Consider the following 15247-nt stretch of genomic DNA (forward strand, 5'->3'; position numbering starts at 1 on the left):
TTCAGCTGGGAATCGCGGTGGTCACGCTCTTCTCAATTAGATGGTTTGTGCTGAGAAGTCTGCAGTGATTCTGATGGGCTTCCCTTTATAGGTAACTTGTTTCTTTTCTCTAGAAGCTTTTAATATTCTGTTCTTTTCCTGGAGATCTGGGAACTTGACTAGTATATGTCTGGGTGTAGTTTTATTTTGGTTGTGGTTGTTTGGAATTCTATATGCCTCACCTTTCTGTGTATCGGGTTCTGTTTCCATGCTTGGGAAATTTTATGCTATTATTTCTGCAAATAATCTTATTATATCAGTCGTGTTGCTTCTTGCTGTTTCATTGACTCCTACAAGTCGCACATTATTCCTCTTTGCCTCATCTTGCAGCTGTTGAACTGACTTTCCCTGGATCCTTATTGATTTTTCTAGGTCCTTTCTTTCTCAGTCACTAGCTGCCATGTTGTCTTCAAGGTCTGAGATTCTATCTTCAGCTTCATTCATGTGGTTTTTGTAGCTTTCAATGGCAGGTTTGCTTTCCTGGAAGTCTCTTTGAATCTGGCTCATACATTCTAAGTCCTTTCTCTATTTTTCATTTAATGCTTCTGACCCTTGCCTTTGTTCTTCTATTTTCTTATATATTTCTTCTTCTGCCTTTTTCAGCATTTCTTTCATTATTATTGTCATTTCACTGTTTTCCTTAGAGATTATTTCTGATCTCATCTCTTCTATGGCCTTATGGAGTTATTTCTTTACTTCCACTGCAAGTATTTCAGCTATTTCAGGGTGTGTTTAGGAAATTCTTCCAGGTGGATGTCTCCTTGACTTGTTCTGATTGGTGTGGAGTTCTGGGATTGTGTTTTAGTCCTTCATTTTTTCTTGTTTGCTACCGGATGTAGAAAGTTTAGTTTCCCTCTTCAGTAGCTGCGCAGCAAAGGCTGCTAATGTCCCTAGTTTTCCTGTTGGTCAGGTTTGCCCCTGAGTGACCTCTGATAAGGCCTACTTAGTCTCTGGTTTTCTGCCATTTTTTTATTTGTATCTAGTTATCCCCATTCTCAGACATGGGCACTGGTGTCAGCTGATGGCTGACCGTCTGTCCCAGCATCCCTTTCTAGTTCACGGCACATGCACGACCCAGACTCGTGCTGCACTGGTGTGACAATCCCGGTCCAATGGACCTATGTCCCCAGGGCAGTTCAGGGTACAGGCATAATCCAGACACAAACTGCATGGTCTACAATTTGTGAACCTCCTGATGCTGTGTCTCCTTTCAGTTCACGACACATACAGGAACCAGATGCAGCCCAGATGGGTAGCATTCACAGACTACCCATGCCTTTGACCCACTAGTGGGTCTGGGCAAAGGTACCGCACAGACTCAAACCATGGGACCAGCAGCTCCTGGAGCACTTGGTCCCTGGGCACAGTGCACGCAGGGGCTGGGAGAGGCTACACATCCCACCCCCAGCCAGAGAAGTCCCTGGGGCTTCTAAGTTAGGACCTCCTCTCTGCCGTGGGTGCAGGGAGGTGAGAGACTCAGTCTGTAATGGCAGCGGGGTCCTGAGTCACCCACTCTGCTCTCAGGAAGTAGATGGCAAATACCTGGCTCTCTCCCCACGTTTCAGCTGGGAACCGTGGTGGTGTGAGCAGAGCACGAACTCAAACTGCAGGTCCAGCAGCTCCCAGAGCACTCGCTCACTTCAACACAAATCTTAATAGACATGAACAACCAAGTAACAAAAAACACAGTTGTAATAGAGGGCATTAATACCCCATTTTCACAAAGAGATACACCAACTAAACAAAAAATCAGCAAAGAAATAACAGAAGTGAACCAAGTTCATGGACAAATGGACTTAGTAGACATTTACAGAGTGTTCCCACCAACAATATCAGAATATACATTCTTCTCAGTTGCACACCAGACATTCTCTGAAATAGACAATGTACTAGCCCACTGAATATGCTTAAATAAATGCAAAGGAATTGAAATTACCCCATGTATATTATTCAGTCATAGTGCAATGAAATTGAAAATTAATGGCAAAAGAAACTGCAGAAGCAGGAGGTTCCTGATTTCTGCCAGCACAGCACGTGTGTGGGTCCTGTGTGTGCCAGGAGTGGCCTGCAGGCACAGAACCAGGAAGCCCATAATCTGCTCACACCATGGTTCACATTTGAGTGCCGTGAGAACCAGGTAGCCCCTGCATCTACTTCTCGGGAATGGAGTAGGATTCCCAGAAGCCTGCTGCCATTCCAGTCTGTGTCTCCACCCTCCATATGCCCGGGACACACAGGACACTGTCTCAAGGGACCCACAAACCCACTAACACTGGGGTTTGCAAGGGGCACCTCCAAGCATGCCTGGTGACATGTGAAGCACCAGAGCAGGTGGTCCACAAAACTGCAGAAGCCTCGATTCACATCCTGGTTCCAGGTTTCACGTCTGAGTGGGAGAGTGGAAACAGGTGGTTCTTGATCACTGTCAGTGAAGCCCACCTCTGGCACTGGTGCTTGCGATGAAAGGTCTGCAGACACAGAAAGAGGAGGTCCATGAATTGCCGACCCTGCGGTCCGTGTCTGGGCTCTACCTTCACCCTGAATTCCCTGGAGTCACAGGACCAAGGAGTCTGTGATGACACCCCCAGTGCAGATGATTTTTGGTTCATCCTCTTTCCCTGAGCTGATAGGGGACACTGGATAAGATCATTTGTGACCTGATGATATCGTGTTTGGCATCTGAGACCTGGGAGAACTAGGTAAATGTCACCATCTGCTGGAAGAATCCAGACTAAGCAGCACACCCAGGCGGCCACTGAGGGGCAAGTTTGACTACCAGGAAAATTAGGGTGATTAGTGACCTTTGTTGAGCTGACAGGGAGGAAAGGGATGGAGAGCTTTACCACCAACATCAAACATGACAAGACGAAAGACAAAAACACAATCTCAGAACTCCACCCCTCTCAGAACAACCCTCAATGCAACAGGAACCCAGAAAAAATCAGGGGTACCTATTATATTTGCAAACAATATAAACTTCAACCCAACAACAATCAAAAGGCGAAATATAAAAAGGAGCTCAAATCACTAATCTCTGTTAACAGTTTCCATCAACACCTGTAGCTGAACACAATTATGTTTTAATGAGGCCGGAAAGCTACAATAAAAGCTCAACAAGTTTTTAAGTTCCTTAACTGAAATTATCCTTCAAAACCATCCAAACTTCCATCTTCTTATAGCTAAAACTAACGTAACTTATGCCAAGAAATCCCTCACCAAACTGATAAATATCATCCATCAATAGAAGGATCTAAGAGCTGCTGATTACAACCACTATCCCAAATTTTTAAAGATAGTGTCTAAATGTGGCTCTTAACCCCAATCTGCTTTTCCATTCTAGTACTCATGCATTAATTATGCATGCTTTATTACCTTCAGTTTCTTGGTTTAAGTCAGTTAATCTCTAGGGATGCCATAAAGGTGGATTATCTATTTTAGATTATTACCCCAAGAAGCCCATGTCTATTCTATCTACTCCAAAATCCAACCTCTCTTATGTAAAAAAAGTATTGTTATTATAAACAAATGTTCTCATTTGAGACTAAAGTCACACTGAAAATTTCACTTTCTGGTTATCATAATTTTAGACATGTTGCTTTGCTGTATAATTACTCTCTAGACTCTCAAGTCACTCCTTCCTTAAAAACATATTTTGACTTATTCCCTGATCTAAACAAGATTAACAAATCTAATATGCTGAGCATTTCTGTTAGTGTTGTTCTAACATAAGATATTTTTATAAAGATTTGAAATTGGACATATATTTTGGAGTTAAATAATTAACCATTGATTCAAATCCATATTAAAATTCTGCACATTTTATCATAGTAGATTTTACTCTTGTCAATCAAAGCCTTAAATAAAAATCACACCTAAGCACCACTTTAATTCTTCCATATCAGGAAGTGACAAATTATTAAATACCATAATATTTTGCAACTTGCAGTTAATCTAGACTATTAACCATTAAGACAAGTGGATACTTATTGAGACTGCCACATAGACCATAGACCCAGTCTTGTGTGTGTGTGTATGTGTGTGTGTGTGTGTGTGTGTGTGTGTGTGTATTGGTAGAGATGGAACCCAGGGATCTATGCACGCTACACAGGTCTGTGCCAGAGGCACATCTTCAGCCCTAAACTTCTCTGGATGTAAGTTTCAAGATGAAATACTAGATTCATTCAACAAGAGGATATCTCTATTTGACGCTAGGAAAAATTAACCTAGTGTTTAGTTTTAGACTTGAACTTCTAACTGAGTTAGTAAAGCAGATCTTGCAAACCGCGCTGTTTCTTCACAATTCCTCAGGCTGATGGAAAAAGCTGCCACATCTTACTTTCATTAGCTTAAAATGAATGGACAGAAAAGTAACACTTTTGCCAGAAAACTAACATATTTTTCTGAAAGAAATGTGTAGAAATTGGTTCTAGGAGACCCTGTCTGGTTTCCTTTCCTCAAAGGAGGAAAGAATGAGAGAATTGAAAATATCATGAAACAAAACAGCATGGAAATTTCCCTGACTATTGTCTTCTTTACACACTTGAACACAGAGAGTTAGTGATACACTTGAACACAGAGTTAGTGATACACTTCAACACAGAGAGTTAGTGATTTGTGGCAACAAGAGGCTCCTCCGTCTCCTTTGGAGCTAGCTTTGAATAAATCTTTTTCTTTTTCATTTTACCGAAATAAATGGTCTTCCTTATTCCTTGGGGAGCTATTAGGAATAGAAACCTGATTGCCCAGTAACAGAATATATTGTGCAAGGCTAAAAATAATTATTTGCATTCAAGAAAAACATCCAAGTAATAGCAAGTGATGTTACACAAATCTCAACTGTTGAAAAGAATTTAGTTCTCTTTAAAATTAACACATATTAGCTTCATTTCTTGGAGACAGGTTTTAAGTGATGATGTCATCATACTAATAGTATGAATATGTGTAATTCACTCTATGTGAATTCATAGTTTGTTTTAGTCAATAATGATTTCTGAAAATCAATTGGTATTTGTTATGGTTTGTGTCTGCATGTCCACCCAGATGCTAATGCAGTCATATTGTGGGCTTCTAGGATTTGTGACTGCTCCATGATCCAATGCTGGGAGTATGGGTGTGAGTGCTGCACCTGCTCTGGGGCAGGTAGTTTGCATACAGTGTAAGGGAAGAAGAGAGGCTATTGCCACCATTCCTCCCTTTTGGCTCTTGTTTCTTTGCTGTTCCACTGCCATGAACTGTTGCCTTCTGCCATGTGCCACTCTGCCTTAGAGACAGCTGAGCATGGACTGAAAACTCCACAAACTGTGAACTAAATAAACCTTTCCTTCCTTAATTCTGGGCATTGGGTAGTTTGTCTCAGCAACAAGAAAAAGATGACCCATACAGAATTTATCATTTAGATCTTAATTTTATTTCTGTTTTACAAATGCCAGTCAAGATATTTAGGTGACTCAATAAATTTGCTTACATATATACAAATTCATATATATTTCATTCTATGGATTATTTTAACATGGAAATCTGAACAAAATGTATCTTAAATGGATGATTTAGAAAAGGATAGACCCCTCACAATTTCAAATGGGGTATCACATAATTCAGAAGAAATAAAGTGATGCAATTCCTAAGTAAATCTACAGTTTAGAAAATAAACAAAACTGTTTACCTATCTGCCTTTTCCGTAAAGAGCTTTAAGAACTTTGGGTTTATCCTCCCTGTATATATACATAATTAAAGTAAATTTCCAGAATTTAATATACTTCAGCAAACAGGTTACATTTTGTGTCTCTTTATAGAAACTGAAATGATTCTTTTTGTTTTGTTTTTTGAGAAAGGGTTTCATTATGTAGTTCTGGCTGGGTTTGATCTAACTACACAGTTCAGGCTGGCCTCAAACTCATAGTGACCCTCCTGCCTCAGCCTCCCAAGTGCTGGGATTACACACATGCACCACCATGCCTGGCTACTGAAATGATACCTTTTTCCAGCAATCTCTGTTATAGCTCAAAAAGGCTTATTATACCTTACAAAGGGTAGTTACCAACATTTTCATTAAAGGAGAGGACAAGTGCCACTTAAGTGTAAAACCACAACAATTTCTGCTGAGGGATGAATATTGGCTCTCTCCTTTCTTTGTCTGAATTGTAAAGAAGTTGAATGCATGGAACACTGTATTTGTTAGAATGAATAAATCTTGAATGATATCCTGCCAAACTCAAAATTATAACCAAGCAGTTCAACCTCAGTCCGGTCAAATGCAAAGCTTGTTAAATGGTCCATTGCTTAGAAGTGTTACACTATTGGGTATTTTCTGAGGTGAAACTTAGATATCAAACCATTGTTCAATTACCTACTATACTGACTTCATAATCATAATGATTGATAACTCTACTTATGACAGCATTTTTAGCCACCATTGAAATATAACTGCTATCTATGATATTCACATTCCAACATTTACTATTGGCTTCTAAATCACCTGGTCATAACAGATTCATCAGTATATTACTTTACCTAGATGTTAATGGAAAGTTCTAAACACTCTTTAAGAATGAGGTATTGCTTTTGAGGCTGACAGAAACACAAGATTATACAGAAGTAAAAGAGGGTAACAACAACTACTATATTAAATGTGCCTCAGTTATGGAAACCAATACCAGTAATTAACATGACAATGATAAATCAACATATATTGCTTATAACTATAAATGTAAATGACCTGAATTCACCAGTCAAAAGAAACAGACTAGCAGAGTGGATTAAAAAACAAAATCCAATGATATGCTGTATACAGGAAACACATTTTACTCAAAAGAAAATCCATAGACTGAAAGTCAAAGGATGGAAAACAATCCTCTGTGCAAGAGTAACCCAGAAAAAAGCAGGTGTTGCTATTATGTTTGCAGACAATGTAAACTTCAAACCAAGAACAATGAAAAGAGATAACTACATACTTATTAGGGGAAAACTGCAAAAGGATGAGATAATAATCATAAACATGTATGCACCAAATATCAGAGCTCCAAACTATATAAGACAAATATTAACAGATATGAAAACTCATATAATCAATAACAGTATTGTAATAAGGGACATCAACACCCTTTTGACACAAGGAGATAATTCAACTGGACAAAAAATCATCAGGGAAATAACAGATCTGGACCAATGCTGTGAACAAATGGACTTAGTAAATGTATCAGAGTGTGTCACTCCACCACATCAGGATACACATTTTTCTCAGCTGTACATGGGACTTTCTCTAAAATAGACCACATTCTAACCCATACAGCATACCTACCTAATGCAAAAGAATTGAAATTATCCCATGCATATTATCTGACCACAGTGTAATGAAATTGGAAATTAATGACAATAGGAACTCCAAAAGGTCCATAAACACTTGGAAATTAAACAACAATTTCCTGAACAACCAATGGGTCACAGAAGAAATTAAAGAAGACATTAAAAATGCCTACAAACAAATGAAAATGCAAATACAACTTACCAAAGTGTGTGGGATGCAATGAAAACAGTTCTCAGAGGAATATTTATAGCGGTAAACACACACATAAGGAAAACAGAGGGAGAACAAATAAATAACATAATGCTGTGTCCTAAACTTTTAAAAAAAGAAGAACAAGTCAAGCCCAAAGCCCGAAGAAGGGAGGCGAATATAAAGATTTGGGTAGAATTTAATGCAATTGAGATGAAGATAACCCTTCAAAAAAAAAAAAATGAATCAAAGAGTTGGTTCGTTAAAAGAATAAGTAAAATTGATAAACCCCAAACCAACCTTATCAAAAAACGGAAGGAAAGAACTCAAATTCAGGCAGTAAGGAATGAAAAGGATGAAATTTGTACAGATATCACAGAAATTTAGAAGATCATTAATAACTACTTTAAAAATCTTTACTTGCATTGGATAGAAAACTTCAAAGAAATAGATAGGTTCTTAGAAATGTATGAATTACAAAGGTTGAGTAAAGAAGATATAAAAATCTTGAACACCCCAATATCAATGAATGAGATTTAAAATGTGATTAAATCCTACCGACAAAGAAAAGCCCAGGCCCTGATGGATTCACAGCAGAATTTTACAAGAAATTCAGAGAAGATTTAATACCAACCCTCCTCAAAACCTTCAGTAAAGTTTAAAAGGAATCAATTCTCCCTAACTCATTTCTGGAGGCAACTGTTATACTGGTACAAATACCAGAGAAAGACCCAACCAAGAAAGAGAACTACAGACCAATCTCCCTAATGAATATAGATTCAAAGATGCTCAATAAAATACTAGCAAATAGAATGCAGCAAATTATCAAGAAAATCATACATCACAACCAAGTCAGATTCATTCCAGGAATGCAGGGTTGGTCCAATATTCACAAATTTAAAAATGTTATATGCTGTACCAATGGAGCAAAAGACAAAAACCCCATGATCATCTCAATAGATGCAGAAAAAGCTTTTGACAAGGTCCAACATTCATTCATGATAAAAACTCTACAGAAAATAGAAATAGATGGTCTTTACCTCCACTTGATCAAAGTCATCTATGACAATCCAACAGCCAACATCATTTCAAATGGACAAAAAGTGAAAGCTTTTACTTTAAAATCGAGAATGAGACAAAGATGGCTGCTGTCACCACTCTTATTCAATATAGATCTGGAACCATTAGCCAAAGCAGTTAGGCAAGAGAGAGAAATTAAAGAATGAGTATAGGAAAGGAAGAAGTAAAACTATCACTGCAAAAGACAAGATACTTTACATGCAAAAACCCAAAAATTTCACATTAAGACACCTTGAGTTAATCAACAAATTAAGCAGTTTAGCTGGATACAAAGTCAACACCCAGAAATCAACAGCATTCCTATACACAAACAACAACCGGGATGAGAGAGAAGTTAAGGAAACTGTAACTTTCACAGTAATATCAAAGAAATTGAAATATTTAGGAATAAATCAAACCAAAGAAGTAAAAGATCTGTTCAATGAAAACTACAGTACTTTGAAAAAAGACATCAAACAAGATTTCAGTAAATGGAAAAATATTCCTTGCTCATGGATAGGAAGAACCAACATTGTGAAAATGGCCATATTGCCAAAATTGTCGTGCAGATTCCATGCAATTCCCATTAAACTACCATTAGCATACCTCATACATCTAGAGAGAACATTTCTTAAATTCATCTGCAACCAGAAGAGACCCAGAATAGCAAAAGCAATACTTGGAAACAAGGACGAGTCAGGTGGAATCACAATCCATGACCTGAAGTTATACTACAAACTACTGTCATAATATCAACCTGCTACTGGTTAAAAAACAGACGTGAGGGTCAGTGGAACAGACTGGAAGAAACAGTCACAAGCACAAACACACTCAGGCATCTAATCTTTGAGAAAGGGGTTAAACAGTTTCACTGGAAAAATGATAACCTCTTTAATGAATGGTGCTGGAAAAATTGCCTTGCCACCTGCCAAATACTGAAAATAGACCCAAGTCTATCCCCACGCACCAAACTCAAGTCAAAATGTAATCACAGATCTCAATATTCAAACAGGAAAACTAAATCTACTGCAAGAGAAATTAGGTAAAAACCTTGAAGACATAGGGGTACACAGAGAGTTCACGAACAAAAACCAAACTGCACATGAAACACTTCAAAGAATCAACAACTGGGATCTCATCCTACTGAAAAGTTTCTGCACATCTAAACAAATCACCAGAAGAGTAAAAATAAAATCCACAAATGGAAAATATTTTAGTTGACTGTCCCTGGGACAAAGGACTCCTGTCTAGAACATATAAAGAATTAAAAAATATCACCACCCCAGATTCAAAGACCCAATCCAAAAATGGGCAGCTGAGATGAATACACACTTCTCAGATAAGGAAATACAAATGGCAAATCAATACATGAGAAAATCTTCAACACCATTAGTCATTCGAGAAATGCAAATTAAAACAACATTGAAATTCCATCTAATCCCAGTAAGAATGGCTATCATTAAGAAATTAACCAATAACAAATTCCTCTGCAAATTAGGTCTAGAGGTCCCATAACCCCAGCTATTCCCCTGCTGAGTATTTTCCCAGAAGATCTAGAAACATCATATCACAGCGATATATGTGCACCTATGTTCATAGTGGCACAATTCATAATCGCTAAATTGTGGAAGGAACCCAAATTTCCATCCACATAGGATTGGATAAAACAATTGTGGTACTTTTATGTAATGGAATATTACTGAGCTATAAAGAAAGATGAACTCGAGGTTTTATAGGTAAGTGGTCACAACTAGAGACCAAATTCAAAAGTGAAATAAATCAGACCTCCATATGTAAGCACTGCCTTGTCTCACTAGTGTAATAGTTGAAAGAGTGAATAAAAACTAGCAAGTATGATAGACATGTGACATGAAGGGAAAATGCTCAAGGGAAAAGGGCAAATGGGATGTGTGAAACGAAAAGGGAAAAAAGGAGAAATTTTGTATATAAGTATACACAGAATAGTTAACATAATTGAACTACTGTCTTCCATTTTTGCCAAAAGAAACAGTTAATGATTTCTCGATTGATCAATATTGCATATCTCTTTTTGTTTTCATGAGAAACCATTTTGAGTTTATCAATGTGTAATGCAACAAGCATTGTTAATATCCTATGACTTTGTTTGTAACTCTGTATTGTTTTTATTTTTCTTTTGCTATTTTGTAAATGGATGCCTGTTTGTTAATGTTTTCCTTCTGATTATTTTTTAAATTAAAAAAAAATATTTTTTTATTTTTTAAATAAAAAAGCAAATATTTCAATTGAATTAGATCTTACTATTCTGAGGAACTGTTATCAGTAACATAAGTTCATATGCTCAGGTTCATTTGCTTGCTACTGACCAAAAAAAAAAAAGAAGCCATTTATTTGGATAATGAGGAAAAACAATTTATTCAACGCTGGTTCCAAGGAGGAGGAGAGGCTCATTTATCTCAAAACATCTCATTGTGCACAGATGGATAAAGGTTTTTTATTGTAAGGAACAGAGGGGAGGGAGAACAGATAATGCAGATCATTAGCCTTCCAGTTTCTAGTCATCTTTGGTTTCTTTCTTGTGGAGTAACCTGGGTTCCAGTCTCCTGGGGCTGGCATCTGTATATTCTATCACTATATTTGGTCTAAGGGGAGGAGGATGTAACCATTTCTGCTTAGGCCTGAGGAACTCTGCATAAGCTTTCTCCCCTAAGGAAAAAATCTTATAATGTTCCATTTTTCAGTAGTGCTTACAACAGTTAACACTAACAATGAGAAATCTCAAATTACATATGAGTAATCAGTGGCCATTGGTGTTATAAAAATTATTAAACTTTTAATGTAAAAAGTAAATGTAATATAATAAGTAAAATAATGCAAACAATTTTGAACACATCGTTCACTCTGCACAATGTTTAAGTCAATATGGATAAGTAGCATTAGAAAAGCTCTATAATGTGATTTGGTATTAGCCATGTTAATGTTCACTCAAAATGCACATGAATTATTTGTGAGTTACCTTGTAAGAGTGAGTGCATCTTTGTTGTTTATGATGATTTTGATTGATATGTAAAATATAAAACTTGTAAACTTACTTATTGCTAGGTTTTAGGGTACTGAGGTCTCCTTCTCGAGGTAGTTTATAGGTTCTTTCTGTCCTGAACAGAGAATTCATCATGACAAACACAAATGGTAGCAAAATTTTATTAAAGGTTTGGCTAAGTAAAATTAGGAAAGAAATATCTCCTACAGGTGAGAATAGGCTGTTGTAAGAGACAACAGAAGCAAAGAGATTAATTGGAACCATCCTTTTTTGTATCTCCCACTCCTCACACTGAAGTCAGATTTAGGCTGTCCTATCGAAACCTGCTCAAGTTCTAGCAGGAAGTCCACTGCAGAGCTTTGGAAAGTGCTCAGCACATGTGTCTTGGGATTTTGTAAATAACAAGTCACACTGAAGTCAGAAAAATGTGAGAGAGTGAGATATATGTCCTAAATGGTTAGCTAAAATAACCTAAAAGTCAGGACTTAAGTAAGTTAATGTACCAATGACCCCAAATAATTAAACAAACTAACCATTAAGGCCTAGTAAAATACAAAAGACAAAGAAAACATTACCCAAATGAAAGAGATTTTGAAAAAAAAAAGAATACAAACAAAACATCTTGCTTTCTGGACATCAAAGGCTTATGTGCAAAAATAATCCCTGCCTTTTCCTACATACATAGGTCCCCAAAACTGTATTGAAGTGCGGTAAACCTAAACACCTGGAGTTTTTTTTTTTGTTGTTTGTTTGTTTGTTTACCCCTGCCAGACATACAGGACGCTCCTTTCTTTTACTTTTTCTAGTAAATACACATTTGACCATTCCATACCACATGATGTTTGCAATTTTGTTGGCATCATCTTCATTAGCCTAAAAGTATCTAAGAACAAGAGGGCTCTGTGGTTACATCTTTGGGACAGCATTTTCTATACAGAGACATAAGTGTGACAAATAGCCAAACATACAGACATACAATCTTTGTCCCTTATAGTACTCTGAGAAACATGAGTTATTCTACAAGCTAGTTAAAACTTTTAGACCAGATAACACGTTCAAAGCAGAGGACAGGTTCCCTAGCACCTCCTATTTAACTCCCACTAAATCAAGTAGGAATGTTTGCCAGACAAGCAGGTAGATTCTTTTGCAGAGACACATCTCTGCTTGCATTACTAGAGTCCAGCCAGGACACTACCAGTTCAAATGAGCCTACCCACTGTGTTAAAGAAATATAGGTTATATTTTACTTAGGTCAGTGAGGACATGTCACTAAGTCACAAAGGACATATCAGGAGGTAACAACCAGTCATCCCCCAGGGTTGGTTGGTCTCACAGGACATGCCAACAGGTCAGATAGTCCCGATGGACACATCAGAAGGTCATAGTCCCCTGAGGATATGTCAGTAGGTCATAGAGGACACACCAGCAGGTCATCAGCAGGCACCAGGACACGTCAGCAGTCAACAAGTTACAAGGGATATCTCAACAATCTACAAGTCCGCCTTTTCTCTGATCCATGCCTTTGAAAGTTCACCCCAAAATGCTATAAAAAATCCCCTTATATTGTAAGGGCATGTCTATTCTGCTTGCACAGAGAGTTTTCTCTGAGGTTTAGCAATAAACTTTCCTGGATTGTTGAGTTCATGTCACTTCTTTCCTCTTCATCCGGCACTGAAACTCATGAGTTGGAGCCAAAAACAAGGGTTTCTTTTCAACCTAGGAAGTAATGGGCAGTAGAAGCTCATCTTGGGCTTACTCCTAGATCCTGAGAGCCTCTTGTTTCTCACCCTGTTGCCCCTGCTTTCCAAAGAATTGGTTGTGTAGGCTCAACTGTCCTCTGTGGTGGGAATATAAGGTGCTGGCCAACGCTACCCTTTAGTGAGCTCTCAAAATGCCTGGAGACAACTTTTAAACCCCAACAACCTGATTGTGTGACCAAGTCTACCTTTCCAGGGATTATCCTGCTAGACCTCCATCTCTGGCTGTTTATTTATGTACACACCTAGAATGTAAAATTCTAGTTCAGTCAACTTTCTCTTGACACCCAGAGAAATCTGATTTATCATCCCCCTCTTTTCTTCCAATCTTTTTTCCTTCCTTCTATTCTCTATTTGAGAACATCAAAAAGTTGGGCTTGCGGGGAAGGATTCCTGCACTCTGACTAGAGGGATGGTTCCATTCAGCATGAAGGACAATCTTATCTGGCTCTTGGAGCCTACAAACTCCTGTCTGTAGGAGGCCAATTTCAGGGAGATGTTTTGGTGATCTGTTTCCCAATTCTGGCTGCCTTTCTTACCCCTCATCCCCCACAATGGGCAATTCTCCCTCCAAAATATCAGGAGACATCCCCCCCTTAGCCGTTTCCTCTATAATCTTTTCGAATAGTAAATAAAAAGAGACATTAATCCAAAAACATTGCATTTACTCCACTTCCGTGTGGTCCCAGTATAGCCTTGTTAACTGGTCATGCTGGTCAGCTGAGGGTACTTTTGATTTCCAAATTCTCTAACACCTTGATAACTTCCTGCAGAAAAACAGCAAATAGTAAAAGGTTCCCTATGTCTAAGATGTTTTTACTCTCTGCTAGCAACATTCCCTCTATCTTACTCTCTCCTTTCTCCAAATTCTTCTTGCCAAACAAAAAACTCCTATTCACCAAAACACTTTATCCCCATGCATATCCCAACAATATCATGCCTTTACTTCCTCTATCCTTTGTTGATGAACTCAGTCCAACTGCCAATCCCTTGCCCTATCACATGCCACATTCTCAACAACCTCAACCAGGCTCAGACCTGCCACCATCAGCCCCTCGCTCCTCCAAGTGTTCCTGCTCTTCTCCAAAATCCATCAGCCTGGCCACCTCCTATGGCCAAGCCTCTCATTAAGCTAACTTTTTTCTTTTATTCAGACATGCTCTCAAACTTTCTTCTCACCTGCTACCTCCCCAGACCTCTTCTCAACCTATCCTATGCCTTTTTGAGGTAGCAGGCATTGAAAGGCCTCTTTGTGTTCAAGTTTCTTTCTCAATTACTAATCTAGAATATTTCTAACAAAGAATGGGGCCATTTTCAGAAAATCCCAATAAAATCCAAATATCAAATCCTGGCATCCCTAGTTAAACCCCAGCTAAAAACTCTGCCAAACACTCCACTTCACATCCACCTAGCAACTGTTTTTGCTGTGGCAATCCTGGGCATTGAGCAAAAGCTTTGTCTAATCCAAGACCTTCTATAAAGTGATATCTAAACTGCAGACTCAGGGATCACAGGAGAATGGATTGCCTTCTAAGGAAGTAAGCCTCTCTCCAGAGTTCTCTCATATCTAGATTACCTGAAACATGTGGAGAAGACCTGCTGTCCTTCAAGGCCTTACATTCAGTTGCCAGTTGATGTGGCCCAGAATCCAAAGGCTCTCCTTGACATCATCAATGGATCCAAAGGAACAATTTTGGTGGCCAAAACAAATTTCCTTTTTCATCAACTCAGGAGACACAAGACTCTGTTCCTATTAAATATTCATAATATTTGTTCTCCTCTTCAATCTCAGTTGTTGGAATGAAGGGCCTAATAGAAACATCAGCCAAGAATCCATCGTATACTCTTTTTTTCATGTGATTGAGTTCTAATAATTTTAAG

The sequence above is a fragment of the Chinchilla lanigera genome, unplaced genomic scaffold (genome assembly GCF_000276665.1).
Source record: "Chinchilla lanigera isolate Chin_1 unplaced genomic scaffold, ChiLan1.0 scaffold00102, whole genome shotgun sequence".
Classification (NCBI taxonomy): domain Eukaryota; kingdom Metazoa; phylum Chordata; class Mammalia; order Rodentia; family Chinchillidae; genus Chinchilla; species Chinchilla lanigera.